The sequence below is a fragment of the Ceratotherium simum genome, chromosome 11, assembly GCF_057802395.1.
Source record: "Ceratotherium simum simum isolate JZ-2026a chromosome 11, ASM5780239v1, whole genome shotgun sequence".
In the NCBI taxonomy this organism is placed as follows: domain Eukaryota; kingdom Metazoa; phylum Chordata; class Mammalia; order Perissodactyla; family Rhinocerotidae; genus Ceratotherium; species Ceratotherium simum.
The window spans coordinates 25543141-25555894 of NC_141910.1; the positions used below are offsets into that span (position 1 = coordinate 25543141).

A 12754-nucleotide genomic window follows, 5' to 3' on the forward strand; every position below is an offset into this window, starting at 1 on the left:
GATCTCTGGTGTCTCTTCCTCTTCTTATGAGAACACCAGTCCTCTTGTATTAGAGTCCCACCTTTACGACTTCATTTAACTATATTTACCTCCTTAACAGCCCTATCTTCAAATACAGTCACAATGGGGCTTGGGCTTCAACTTATGAATTTTGGGGGGCACAATTCAGTCCATAACAGTATGGATATCTAGATCTCATAAAGATGTAAACATTTTCGAAACACTTTCAAATAAGTGTCAGTGGCTTTGGGAGAAAAAGCCTAAAAAGGCAAATTGCATTTCCATTGAAGTCAGCCAGTCTGTTTTTAGCATGTAAATATGTACAGGGCTGTGCTGGAAGCCTCCAAGTGTTCAAAAGCAGCCTACAGCACAGTCCCTACCCTTCAATGGCTTAGTTTCTCAATGTGGGGAGGTGACACCAACCTTTGAAACAATGAGAGAACCACACAAAATCCCATATGATTAAGGGCAAGATGGGGCTTCAAATAATACACCTATGTACTAGGCAATCAGATAAGAGATGCATCTTTAGAGTTCAAATGCTGAAGGCGGGGTGAGCCTTTGGTCTGTCCCCTGGGACTTCCCACATTCAGAGGCAAAGCAGAAGGATGCATCACGTTTCCTCTGAGAAAATTCCCTTGTGTGAGTGTTGGCTTGTTCTGAATGGAGGCAGGTAGACCTTGTTCTGAGCTGGTGGAATCAAACTTTAGCTGATGCGTAGACAGAGGGGCCCAGTGGAGTGTCACTCAGGCACATGTAGGCACATTACCTTCAGAGAGACCTTCTTGGTAGGTTACAGGAGTCATTGAAATTTTGGACCAAAGGAAGAGAGGGAATAGCATCAGCATTTTATTTTCTGAAAATCAACATTATTTTAGAAACATGGAAGCCTGTGTGGGCTGAGAGGGCATGTTCTGGGTTGTCTGAACCAGTCATTCTAACCAGGCCTCTCATTTCTGCAGAGAAGGAAAAAAATGAGTTTGTGGAGACAAGTGTCAGCCTCTTCAAAGACAAGTAGTGGCATTAGTGTCCTAAAAGTGGATAATCCCAAACACCAAACTGGTGAGAAGCCGGGCAAATACAGCAGGAGTGGGAAGAGGGCGTGGCAGGGCTGTGGGTGCTGCCAAGGAGGAGCGCACCCCACCACGGCTAACAGGAAATCTTGCCCTCTCCCCAGTGACAGCGCTGCCTTTCCTTCTGCCCCTGGCCCCTTCTCTTGGAGAGCAGGTTGCTAAATACCTGGTTGTAAACCCCACAAGTGGAGCTACCTGAAGTAGTTTAACCCACTGCAAGTGTTGTACCAATCATTCAACAATTCCCACGGCTGCTTTTGTGAGAAGCCTCTCTCTTAAGCCTCTGGTTTAAGAATTTAGAGTAATCATGTAAAAATGATACCCCTGTGCTCCATGATCCGCTGAATCTCGCTAATGCCGGATCCCAGAAGAGGGCTTATTAATGGTGAGACGCAGTGCCTCTCTCTCGGCTCGTGTTTCACACGGATCTCTCGTATGGATTCAGCTGTAAACCTCACTGCTGATAAAGGGAGGATAATGAACCTCCCCGCTTCAGGAGAAGGAAATCTAGGGCTGATGGAGTAGTTACCTGCTGTCCCTCCTGATGCTGGGGCAGACGTGAGAGGTGTGCTTCACGGCCATGGGATATTAAGAAATTATAGCACCTCTCCAGGGCCAAATATTGATCTTTAAATGCAGCCTCTTGCACCATGGCTGAGGAAAGCCCAAGACATAAGAGGAAGTGGCCTTGAATCTTTAATAGTTCCATGGTAATTGTTTTGTCAGTTCTCTACTACTAACAGGATGAAGGAATTCTCACTTTTGTGTAATTTCAATAAAAATAAATGAGGCCTTGGAATCTCTGGATGCCATAAACTAGATCATTCTAGAATATTTTGGGGCTCAGGACTTCTCCCACTTCGTTCTGACAGTGGCCACTTGGCCACTGCTTTCTCTATAGAAGAAGTCTGTGAGGGGCCCTGAGTGGAACACAATTGCCTCTCTGGGCCCCGCCATTCACAGTCCTTCCTCATCCAAAGGCGGCAGGAGAATGCCAGTTCCCACCTTAAATGAGAAACCCTTTGTAGAACCCAGATTTAAGACTGTTTGGCACACATTACTCCAAAGCACATTTTTGAATGTAGAATTTCACATTTAAAACAGCTTGATTCTGCATCAAGCTTTATCCTTTCCCAAACACTCACATGCAATATCTCATTTGCCGCTTAAATAGTCAAGCAAGGGGCTAAGAGAATCTTGTTCGAGAGATGACAAAGCTGAGGCACACAGATGTTAGGCCGCTTGCTAAAGCTGCACTGATGTTCAGCTGTGGAACAAGGACTAGAACACAGGATTACTGGGCTTCCAGCCAAGGCCACTTTGAAACGTGCCATTTCTCTCAAACTAAGGGGTTGCCTTATCAGATTATATGTTGAAAACTGAAAGAAAAAATTGGCTTTCTGAAGAGATTAATGATTTTGATCAGATAGTACCTGAGCAAGACATTTTTTCTCTGATTTTTCCTAATAGTACAGGGTGACAGGTGAAATAAACCGTTTATCCCAAGTGCCCAAGCAGACGGATTCTGGGCTGAAGTGTCGTTTACCCCTTCTCGTAGGACATACGGCTCAGGCCTCGATTACTTTGGTGTGTGGCCAGGGGTTTACTTCTGGAGATGACATCCCAGGTAATTGGCCATCCTGGAAGAATGTTCTGGTGTCATTCAAAGCGTATTTCAGTCAACGGTGCAATAACATCCTTGGAAAAAGTGCCCTTTCGCATGAAGAGAGGAGGACAAACACTGGAGAACTGAACTCTCAGTTCTGAAGGAATAGTCAGGACCCCTGCTCTTCAAACTGGTCCCCCTGCCAGAGCGACTTCTCTGGAAAGACATAGAGACACATATACCTAAATACCTGCAGATAACATTAATTGGCACTTTTTCATCAAAACGACTCTTTCAGTGAGACCCATCTGGATAACCACTCCTGCCTCATGGGAACTGATACTCTTGTTTTAAATTTAATTTTCACTTACTTAACCTTAAAAAAAAAAGCAACTCATTCTACTTCCTGCTTATTGAATAAAGGATTAGTATTATTTTCCTTCCTCCAGTGAACTTTCTTGCACTTCATCCTCAGTAGATTGTATGTCTTTGTGTTTCTTTGCCAAGATGTCACTGTTGAGCGAATCACAGGTCCTAAAGCTGCCCGGTTCATGCAGTGAGAACTTTTTATTCGGAATTGCTTGAGGTCATCTCAATGGGAAGAATGGGTAGGAATGAGAATTTACCCCCAACTTGGATTAAAATAACTTCCAAGCACATCCTAGAGCAGGAACAAAGATGAAAGGGGCCCCAAATTATGGGAGTATTTGAAATAACAAGGCAAGGGTGTCCTTTGAAATATACTCAGCCACATTTGTTTGCCTTTAAGTCAGATCACCTTAACCAAGGACGTTGGGTGGCAGGAACAAATGGTTAATGATTGTGGAAGGAACCTGGCCAATTGGCTTTTCTTCCTTTCTCTTTCTTTTACTTATCTTTTTATATTATTATTTTTTTTTAACTTTGGCTAGAATGCCCAGTAGGAGTGCAGACTGGAAGATCGGCTGTCTTTTGAACTGGAGACATCACAGGGAACTGGAGAGGCTCCAAATTGCTAACCTGAGGCCGGAGCAAAAACTTTTTTTCGTCGAAGGGACTGCTTTTTTTTTCCCTCTCCTTCATCGAATGGCATCCCAAGTCCTGCTGGATTGCAACTGTCTTTGTTCCTGCAGCCAAGCCTTATAGCTGGCTCACACTCTGCCACGCTCATAACCTCACACTAGAAAGGAGATTACAAAGAGGGGCAAACACCCTAGAGGTTTCCCCTTTATCAGAACCTTCCCTGTCAGTTGGGCTCCTCATTTCCCGAGCCCTTGTCTGATTATTAGTGTACTGACGGAATAAAAATAACCTCATATTCTTACATGAATCATAAATAAAACCCTTTTATTTCATCAAAGAGGTTGGCAGGTTTATAGTCCTTTGCAATGCAGGCACGATGTGAATGACATACCTTTAATTTTGCTGACAAGCTCATTGGAGTTCGAATGAAAAAAGAGTGAAAAGTGGGTGACTTCGAAAACGGTTGTGCAGGAGCTTTTCGGTGAGGATAAATATTTCACCTTGCCACTGTAATCAGGGATCCAACTGATCTTGGTAATGAACTCTTCAATTACAGCCCACTTCTCACTCTTCAAAACTGCCTAAGCAACAATACCACAGTGATTATTGCTGACGTTACAGATGGAAGCAACCTGCAAAGAAAGAAAGAAAGGGGGTAAAAGGGAAAGGAAAGAAGCGGTGTGGTGGGAAAAGAAAGCCATTGAAAGTTAACATCACTGGATCCTCAAATAAGGAAAAGCTATGGAGCGGGACAATGGAAAAAGTATATCCCCCACCCCCACTCATGTCCATTTCCCTTCCTATCTAAACCATCTTGAAGATTCCATGGATGTTCCAAATTTTTATTAATCTTGGCTTGCGCTCTCCAAATCAGAGAACTCAGCAATGAAAGCCTCCACAGTTTGTATAGCTAGCCCGTTTGCCTTTGATTTCTACTAAGTGTGACATATGATATTGTGAAGCCCCTTCTTTAAAGGATGGGAAGCATCTACAGCAATGTTCTCAGTGCTGACTTTGGTGTGAGTGAGCTTCCCGCTTCCCATTGAGAGTAGAGAAGAGTCAAAAGAGAGAAAGAAACACTAGATGCTGGGTTCCTAAATAATTGATCTTAATTTTTCCAGAGCTTCAACAAAGCTTTGGAGATTAGGGTTTTACGTAAGAAAAAGCAAAGGAAAAAAAATGGAAGATTCTTAAAAGTTAATTACTGGAAAAGGAAGGATGCCTCACTTTATGACGAACCCCTCTGGTGAGTCAGTCCAAGAGACAGGCTGAAAACTTAGTGCTAAATGATGAGATTTTATACAGGCTGGCTTTGGGGCTCCCAACTTAGCTTAGGATTGGATTTCACTGCCAAATCTAGATTGTCCTCCATTATTTGAGAAATTTTAGGAAGAATAATGGTTAGTACTGATGATCTTCTGGCTTCATCCTGGAAAAAAAAGACAGGTCAAACTTTGCAAAGCATGAGGCTTCCTTAAGGCAGCAAAGTAGGACAGTAGAGTTGAAATGAACCAGGAGAGAAAGTATACTTTTCTCTTCTCAATGAAACGAAAGCCATGTTTTGTTCTAGTTACATACCTTCCACAGAGCCTAAAATGGGGCAAGTCTCTGGTTTTCTAGGTAACATAAGAAGCAAGGCAGCAGTTACTCAAGGAGCCACTGGGCCCAAGGGGCTCTGGCTGTCTGCAAAGTTCCCAGACTCAACCTCGCGCATCCAGTCTATGAGTCTTCCAATCCTCCCAAGTGAGGTGGCTTTTACTTCATGGATGCCTTGGGATTGTTTTCCTGTTCAATTTTTTTTATATTGTGGTAAATGCACATAACATAAAGTTTACCATCTTAATGTTTAAATATACAGATCAGTGGTATTAAATACATTCGTAATGTTGTGCAACCATCACTACTGTCCATCACCCTAACTCTTTTCATTCTGTAAAACTGAAACTCCGTACACATTAAACAATAACTCCTCATTCTCTCATCACCCCTGCCTCTGGCAACCACCATTCTACTTTCTGTCTCTGATTTTGACTATACTAAGTACCTAATATAAGTGGAAACATACAGATTTGTCTTTTTGTTGCTGGCTTATTTCACTTAGCATGTCCTCAAGATTCATCCATGTTGTAGCATGTGTCAGAATTTTCTTCCTTTTTAAGAGTGAATAGCATTCCATTGTATATATGTACCACATTTTGCTTATTCATTCACCCATTGATGGACACTTGGGTTGCTTCTACATTTTAGCCACTGTGAATAATGCTATTTTGAACATGAACCTACAAATATCTGTTCAAGATCTCACTTTCAATTCTTTTAGGTGTGTACCTGAAAGTGGAATTACTGGATCATACAGTAATTCTATTTTTAATTTTTTGAGGAACTGCCGTACTTTTTCCCACACAAGCTGTACCATTTTACATTTCTACCAAATAGTGCACAAGGGTTCTAGATTCTCCACATCCTTACCGACACTTGTTTTTCTCTATTTTTTTCATAGTAGCCATCCTAATGTGAGTGAAGTGGTATTTTATTGTAGTTTTAAATTGCATTTCCCTAATGATTAGTGATGTTGAGTACCTTTTCATGTGCTTATTGGCCATATGTACATCTTCTTTGTGCAAGTGTCTATTTGAGTCCTTCGCTCCTTTTTGAATTTGGTTGTTTGTTGTTCGTTGTTGAGTTTTAAGAGTTCTTAACATATTCTGGATATTAATTCTTTATCGGACATATGTTCTGAAAATATTTGCTCCCATTCTCTGGATTTCCTTTTTACTCTGTTGATAATGTGTTTTGATGTACAAAATTTTAGAATTTTCATGAAGTCCAGTTTGTCTATTTTTCTTTTGTTGCCTGTGCCTTTAGTGCCGCATCCAAAAATCATTGCCAAATATAATGTGAAGTAGATTTTGCCATATATATTCGTCTAAGAGTTTTGTGGTTTTAGGTCTTACATTTTGGTCTGTGATCCACTTTGAGTTAACTTTTGTATAGGGTGTTAGATAAGGGTCCATCTTCATTGGTTTGCTTGTGGACATCCAGTTTTCCCAGCACCATTTGTTGAAAAGAATCTCCTCTCCTCGTTGAATGGTCTTGGCACTCTTGCATCTCTTGATCTTTTTTTTTTTTTCACTTGAAGAAGACTCACCCTGAACTAACATCTGTGCTAATCTTCCTCCATTTTGTCTGTGGGTGGCCACCACAGCATGGCTGATGATCTGCCATGTGAGATCTGAACCCGCGAACCCGGGCCACCAAAGCAGAGCAAGCCAAACTTAACCAGTACTCCACAGGGCCGACCCCGCATCCCTTGATTTTTAGAAACAACTTATAGTAGCGGTTAATTGCACATGCTCCACCTCGGCAGCCCGGAGTTCACGGGTTCGGATCCTGGGCATGCACCAATGCACCGCTTGTCAAGCCGTGCTGTGGCAGCGTCCCATATAAAGTAGAGGAAGATGAGCATGGATGTTAGCCCAGGTCCAATCTTCCTCGGCAAAAAGAGGAGGATTGGCATCAGATGTTAGCTCAGGGCTAATCTTCCTCACACAAAAAAACAGCAAAAACAAAACAAAACAAACAAACAAACAAAAAAACTTCTACATACTTGTGGTTCTGCAAAAAAATATTATTAGGAAGGTGCTATTTTGTCAGTTTTGCAGATGAGGACAGTGTAACTCAAAGGGGTTAAATATCATGCCAAAGATGGTGCAGAAAAATAACCCTGAACCAGCATCCCAATTCTCAAGAAAAGAATGATTTCTTGAGGGTAATGATGGTTGAGAGGCCTATTCCACACATCTGAGTTTTAGCAATGAAATGGTCAGTAAAGAGATACTAATTGTGCTTCTAGGCAAAGGGCTGCCTGGTAGCCCATAGGAGGAAAAGACACCTATAAGTAACGATGACAATGCTCTTATCTCTCTAGGTGAATACAAAGATGCTTATACTGTGGCCAAGAAAGCCTGACCTGTGATAGATTTCCAAGAGCTGTCATGGGCTCCTGCAAGAGATCTTCAGGCTGTGTAAGAAAGCATCAGATGGGCTCAAGGAGAGTATGGCCAGCCTCAGACTACCTGGGAAACATGGTACCCTCACAAACTACTGTAAGAGTGGAGAAAGAGGTAAATTTGAACATTAAAGCCTTTCTTTTAGCAATAAGCATTTAAATCAGGACTTGCTATTCCTGGTATATTTATGGCCATGAAAGGGGTAAAATATTAATTTAAAAATATTATCTAACCTCACATGCAAAGCTATCTATGTGTTGTTACCAAACAAATGCCATGAAGAGTAAGCAAACAATGAGGAAGAACTGGGAATGGAGCCTAAAATAGGGACTCAAGGGGCTAACATAAAGCAAGTCTTCCTCCAACCTCCATCCATATTTGGCAAATATCTGAGCACTTGACTATTCACTGGTCATTGTACTATTTGCTTCATGTCTGTAATTATCACTACCCCTTATAACAACACTGTGAGCAAGGTGTATTGGTCAGAATCCAAACAGGAAATAGGATACCCTCTAAATATTTATAACAGAGAGGATTTAAGACAGAATTGGCAATGCAGCAAATTTAAGATAGTGAATTGATAATACAGGTAATGCAAGAGCTGAGAAGCCAAACAGGGGATGGTGAGGCACCCTTATATTGACAGGAAAAGGAAGAAGGTGGAATTACCAGAGCCCAGAGGGAAACAAGGAGACACTGCTGTTTCTGGAAATGCCAGCCAAGGCAGAGAAACTGGGAGAGAAAGACTTTGGCATCCCTCATCTCCATGCTCTCTGTTCTCTCACCACTGCCCTGCCTCCTGCCAGAAAACAGAGAAATGCCATTGCAGGGTCAGCACCCTGCAATACAGAGAAGGGCAGAGCAAAGGCAGAAAATGGGTCTGAGAACAGACCTACCCAGGACAGGCTCGGGAGGTATTATGATACCCGTTTTACAAATGTAGAAACTGAGTTTCAGGGAGCTGTGGTTTACCCAAGGTCACACAATTAGTAAGATTTCAATCCAGACCTTAGGGTTCACCAGGCTCTGTACCAGATGCTTCATGTCTATAATTATCACTCCCCCTTACCACACTAGTGTGAGAAGTCCCAATAGGCCACGCCTTTCCATGATACTACTTCTTTCCTGTGTGCTAGACTGAGCAACAAGGGGAAAGGTCCTCAGTGACCCGGGATGCTCCTGGCTTACAGAATCAGAGTGAACCCCTGGCCTATTCCAGACTGGCCCAGGGATAAGACATTGATCTTCTGAAATAAGCAGACCACTTTATAGTGCAGTTGGTTCAACAGCAATCTACGGGTCTTTTTCTAAGGGCCCCAGGATTAAGACTTCTGCAGCTCACTTTTCTGTCTTGATTTTTGCTTTTGCGCCCTCAGCTTTGATTTTAGCATCTGGTTTGGTCCACCGGGTCTGGCCTGGCCTGTATTTATACTCTGAAGCCAGTAGAGCACAGAGTGTGGCACACATTAGGTTTAATCAATTAATGAATGCTGTGTTGGTTCAAACTGGTTAACACTATGTCTCTTGACTTGGATATTAACTGCCCTCTGCGTGTAACACAATTCAATCTCATCTTGTGCTCTGCCTCCCACCGCGCCCCCCCCCCCCAAACCGCGAAAAACATGTCGGTGTTCCAGGTTCTATTCATGGCGCTTGATATAATAAACAGTTTCCAAATCATGATACCCAGATAAATGCCGTCTGCCAGGCTAGATCCTCGGAACTTAGCTAAAATCAGCCACTTGCCCTCTCTGTAGAACCTTACACTGTCCCTCCAATTGAGTTTGCACCAGGTAGTGACTGTTTGTTGATGGGTTGCTGAGGAGCGGCCATTGTTCTCCCCTTTGTTCAATGCGAGTCTCTTCTGTAAAAGGTTACGTGCACTCCCTGAAAATATTGCTTTTATGCATATAATGAATTTACTAAGAAATGTGTCTCTGTTTGAAAGAGAGAAAGAAAAAGAAATGGAGAGGAAGAGAAAAAAACTGATGAAACCATAGAGAAAGACAAAATCAACTCTATTGAATTCCAGATTGCCATCTTGTCAGGATTTTTGCAAGATTCCTCTGCCACTCTTTTAATTTTCATTACTTTCTATTTTCCTTGAATAAGCACAGAAGCAGGTTCTAATTTTACCAGAGGCTTTTCGTCAAATCAGACTTTTTATTCTCCCTAGGTTATCCTAGTCACAAAAACATCTCTCTTTTCAAAGCTTGCATAATATTAGTTAACTCTAGTGGGGTACAGCTTCTTGAACCCGTACAGTGAAGATGCCAACCTTATTCTTTAACTTGACTCCAGTTATCTTTCATCACAGAGACTGACATTCTTAGTAGCCAGAATCTTCACAGAACCTCTGAGGTTTATGAAAAATTTTCTTAATCACTGGCTGTGCAGACATGAACTTTTTGAACTTAAGCATGTCATATCTCCCTCCAGTGTTTTGAGGAAACTTAAATGCTTGACCTGGTATAATGAAGACTTTTCTACATCTGAAGGAGCCTTGTCCCAAGCAGGATTTGCCACTCCTTCTCTCTGGCACAATGACTACATAACAGGTCACACTTTTCACGGGGGCCACTTGGGATGGCCTAATTGTATTGGAGCAAAATGGCAGAAGGTTTTTGTGGAGGACCGATTCCCAAAGAGCTGTTCTATGTAAATCCACAGACTTGGTGTCAATATCCTCTATGTCAAAGCATAAACTGGAAGACTTGCACCAGCACCCTAACCCCAAATCCAATGGTGAGGAGGAAAGGGCTAGCAGGCACAGATTGAGACCTCTCTTTGCTCACCGACAAGAATGGTTTCTAAGATCTTCTCTTTCCTAGCCATGGACAAATCTGCTTTCTTTCTTTCCTTCTTTTTTTTTTTTTTGAGGAAGACTAGCCCTGAACTAACATCTGATGCCATTCCTTTTCTTTTTGCTGAGGAAGACCGGCCCTGGGCTAACATCCGTGCCCATGTTCCTCTACTTTATATGGGACACCACCACAGCATGGCTTGACAAGCGGTGCATCGGTGCACTCCCGGGATCCGAACCTGTGAACTCCAGGCTGCCAAAGCAGATCACGCGCACTTAACAGCTGCGCCACCAGTCCAGCCCCCCCCAAATCTGCTTTCTTATACTTCCCTTAGGAATGAAAACAAGTGTGTGTTTCTGAAATGAAAACAGGTGTGTACTTCTGCAGACTCGAAATGTAGTTGGACATTTAGAGCCTATAGTTGGCTTAGATTCCACTGTTACTCTGTGTTTTAAAATTGAGGTTACAGCGCACCCTTAAAATGAAGCAATTAATTAATACAGATTGGTTAGGAATTTGCATGAGGTTAACTGCTGGTGGGTTATAAAGAGGTCCTAGGCGTGGTCCATTCTATCAAAATGTTTGCAATATATCACAATGGAGACCACATGAACCTGTCATTTACAGACCTGAGCTCCCGTCCAGATGGAATGTTAACAAGTTGTGCTGCTCTAGGTTTTATTCCTGTGCGGCTTCAGGGATTTATCCTCTCTGGACCTTGATTTTCTCATCTGAGAATGGGCTACTGACTCGTGAGATTTTTGCAAAATTTTACAACAATAATATAAGTAAGGTATTTCTCACAATGACTAACAAGTATTAAGCCCTGGATAAATACTTGGGAAGATTTGGCATATAACTGTGCAGGGACAGTATTTCCTAACCAACCAGCTCTCTTAGGGTAAGGGCCAAATTAGGGCTATGGCTTATGAGGTCTCTGAGAGTTCAGCATAGAAGGAAAATGTGATTAGCTAGAGCAATCAAGAAAGACATCAAGAGGCTGAGGTGGAGCCTTGTCAAAGGGAGGGACTGGGAAATGGAAATGTAAAGTAATGCAGGAAAGGCCAGTGGCCCCAGCAAAAATGAAAAGGTGAGAACTTCAGATGAATATGGGCAACAGCGAGGAAACGACTTGACAGGGTCAGGAATTGAGAAGAGGACCAGTGAGCATGAGCAGGCTAAGATTTTTTTCTTTCGGGCAAAAGAGAGACTTTAAGGTTTTGGCATTGAGATGGATGATCAATTGATGACAGGAAAAATGTAGGAAGACAAATCAGACAGTGTAAATCGGAGAGCTTAGAGATGGGCAGGTTGGTGGCGTACCGTTGGAAGAATCACAGTGTCATGATCTGAATGGCGGGACAGGAGATAGAAAAGAAGATGTGTGTTGCTGGGTGTGTTACACTCAGAAAGAGTGAGTAAACCTTAGGCTACAAGTTGATAGGAGTGGGAGGGGAAAAAAATCCTCACAGTTGATTCTGAATCTTTGCTTTTGCATAACAGAGAAATGGCGGCCACCTTAACACAAATGGGGAGTCAAGAGAAAGAGCTGACTTGGGAAAGGAAAAGCCAAATAGAAAAAGAGGTGCTCCATTGCCCACAATTCGTTTCCTAGTATCCCTTAAGGGTCTGGAATGAAGTGAGAACACAGTTTCAGTGAATTCCAACTGAGTTATATAACATATTTTGAATATGAAACAAAATGTAGCATCTTTTCTACCCATGGCAAGAAGGGCTTTTTGCCAAGCAATGCTGGAACAGCACATCTATTTTGTTGGGCTGAGTCACTGTGCCTTCAGAAAAGGTTCTAATCTCAGCTCTGTATGATGGCTATGGAAAAGTTTACTTTCAGTTTTTTCTGAATCTCAGGGTTTTTTTTTTCCCTCTAAAAGGAATATAATGACATCAACTTGTCCTCCACTGCCACTGCAACACATTTTGAGAGAAGTTTGCGTATTTACTGAGAACATGTTCAAAACTCCTCTTCCTGTTGCCCCCGCTCCGTGCTCCCAGAATGCGCTGCTGATGCCTCTGCAGCAGGAATTATCATCGAGTAGGGTGGGTTTGTTGATGTTTCTGTCTCCCCCAGGAGACTGAGAGCTCTTGAAGGCTGGGACTGTAATTCTTCATCTCACTAAAACTTCCGCTTAGCACATAGAAAGGGAAAGAATGAATTAATGAGTGAAATAGGTATTTCATTTGTCTGTAGGATGTTGATCCCCTTGGTTAAAAATCTGGCTTCTCTTTGATGGGCTC

At 42.4% G+C, this 12754-nt stretch overlaps 1 long non-coding RNA gene across 1 annotated transcript in view; it reads right to left on the minus strand.

Annotated features, from left to right (window-relative positions):
• Positions 1-4031: 4031 nt before the first annotated feature.
• The window catches only part of LOC147915958 (uncharacterized), an 83324-nt gene continuing 74601 nt past the window's right edge, over positions 4032-12754 (minus strand). Inside the window, exon 3 of the long non-coding RNA XR_015553566.1 lies at positions 4032-4313. This is a non-coding gene — a long non-coding RNA (uncharacterized LOC147915958). The remainder of the gene's footprint in view (positions 4314-12754) is intronic.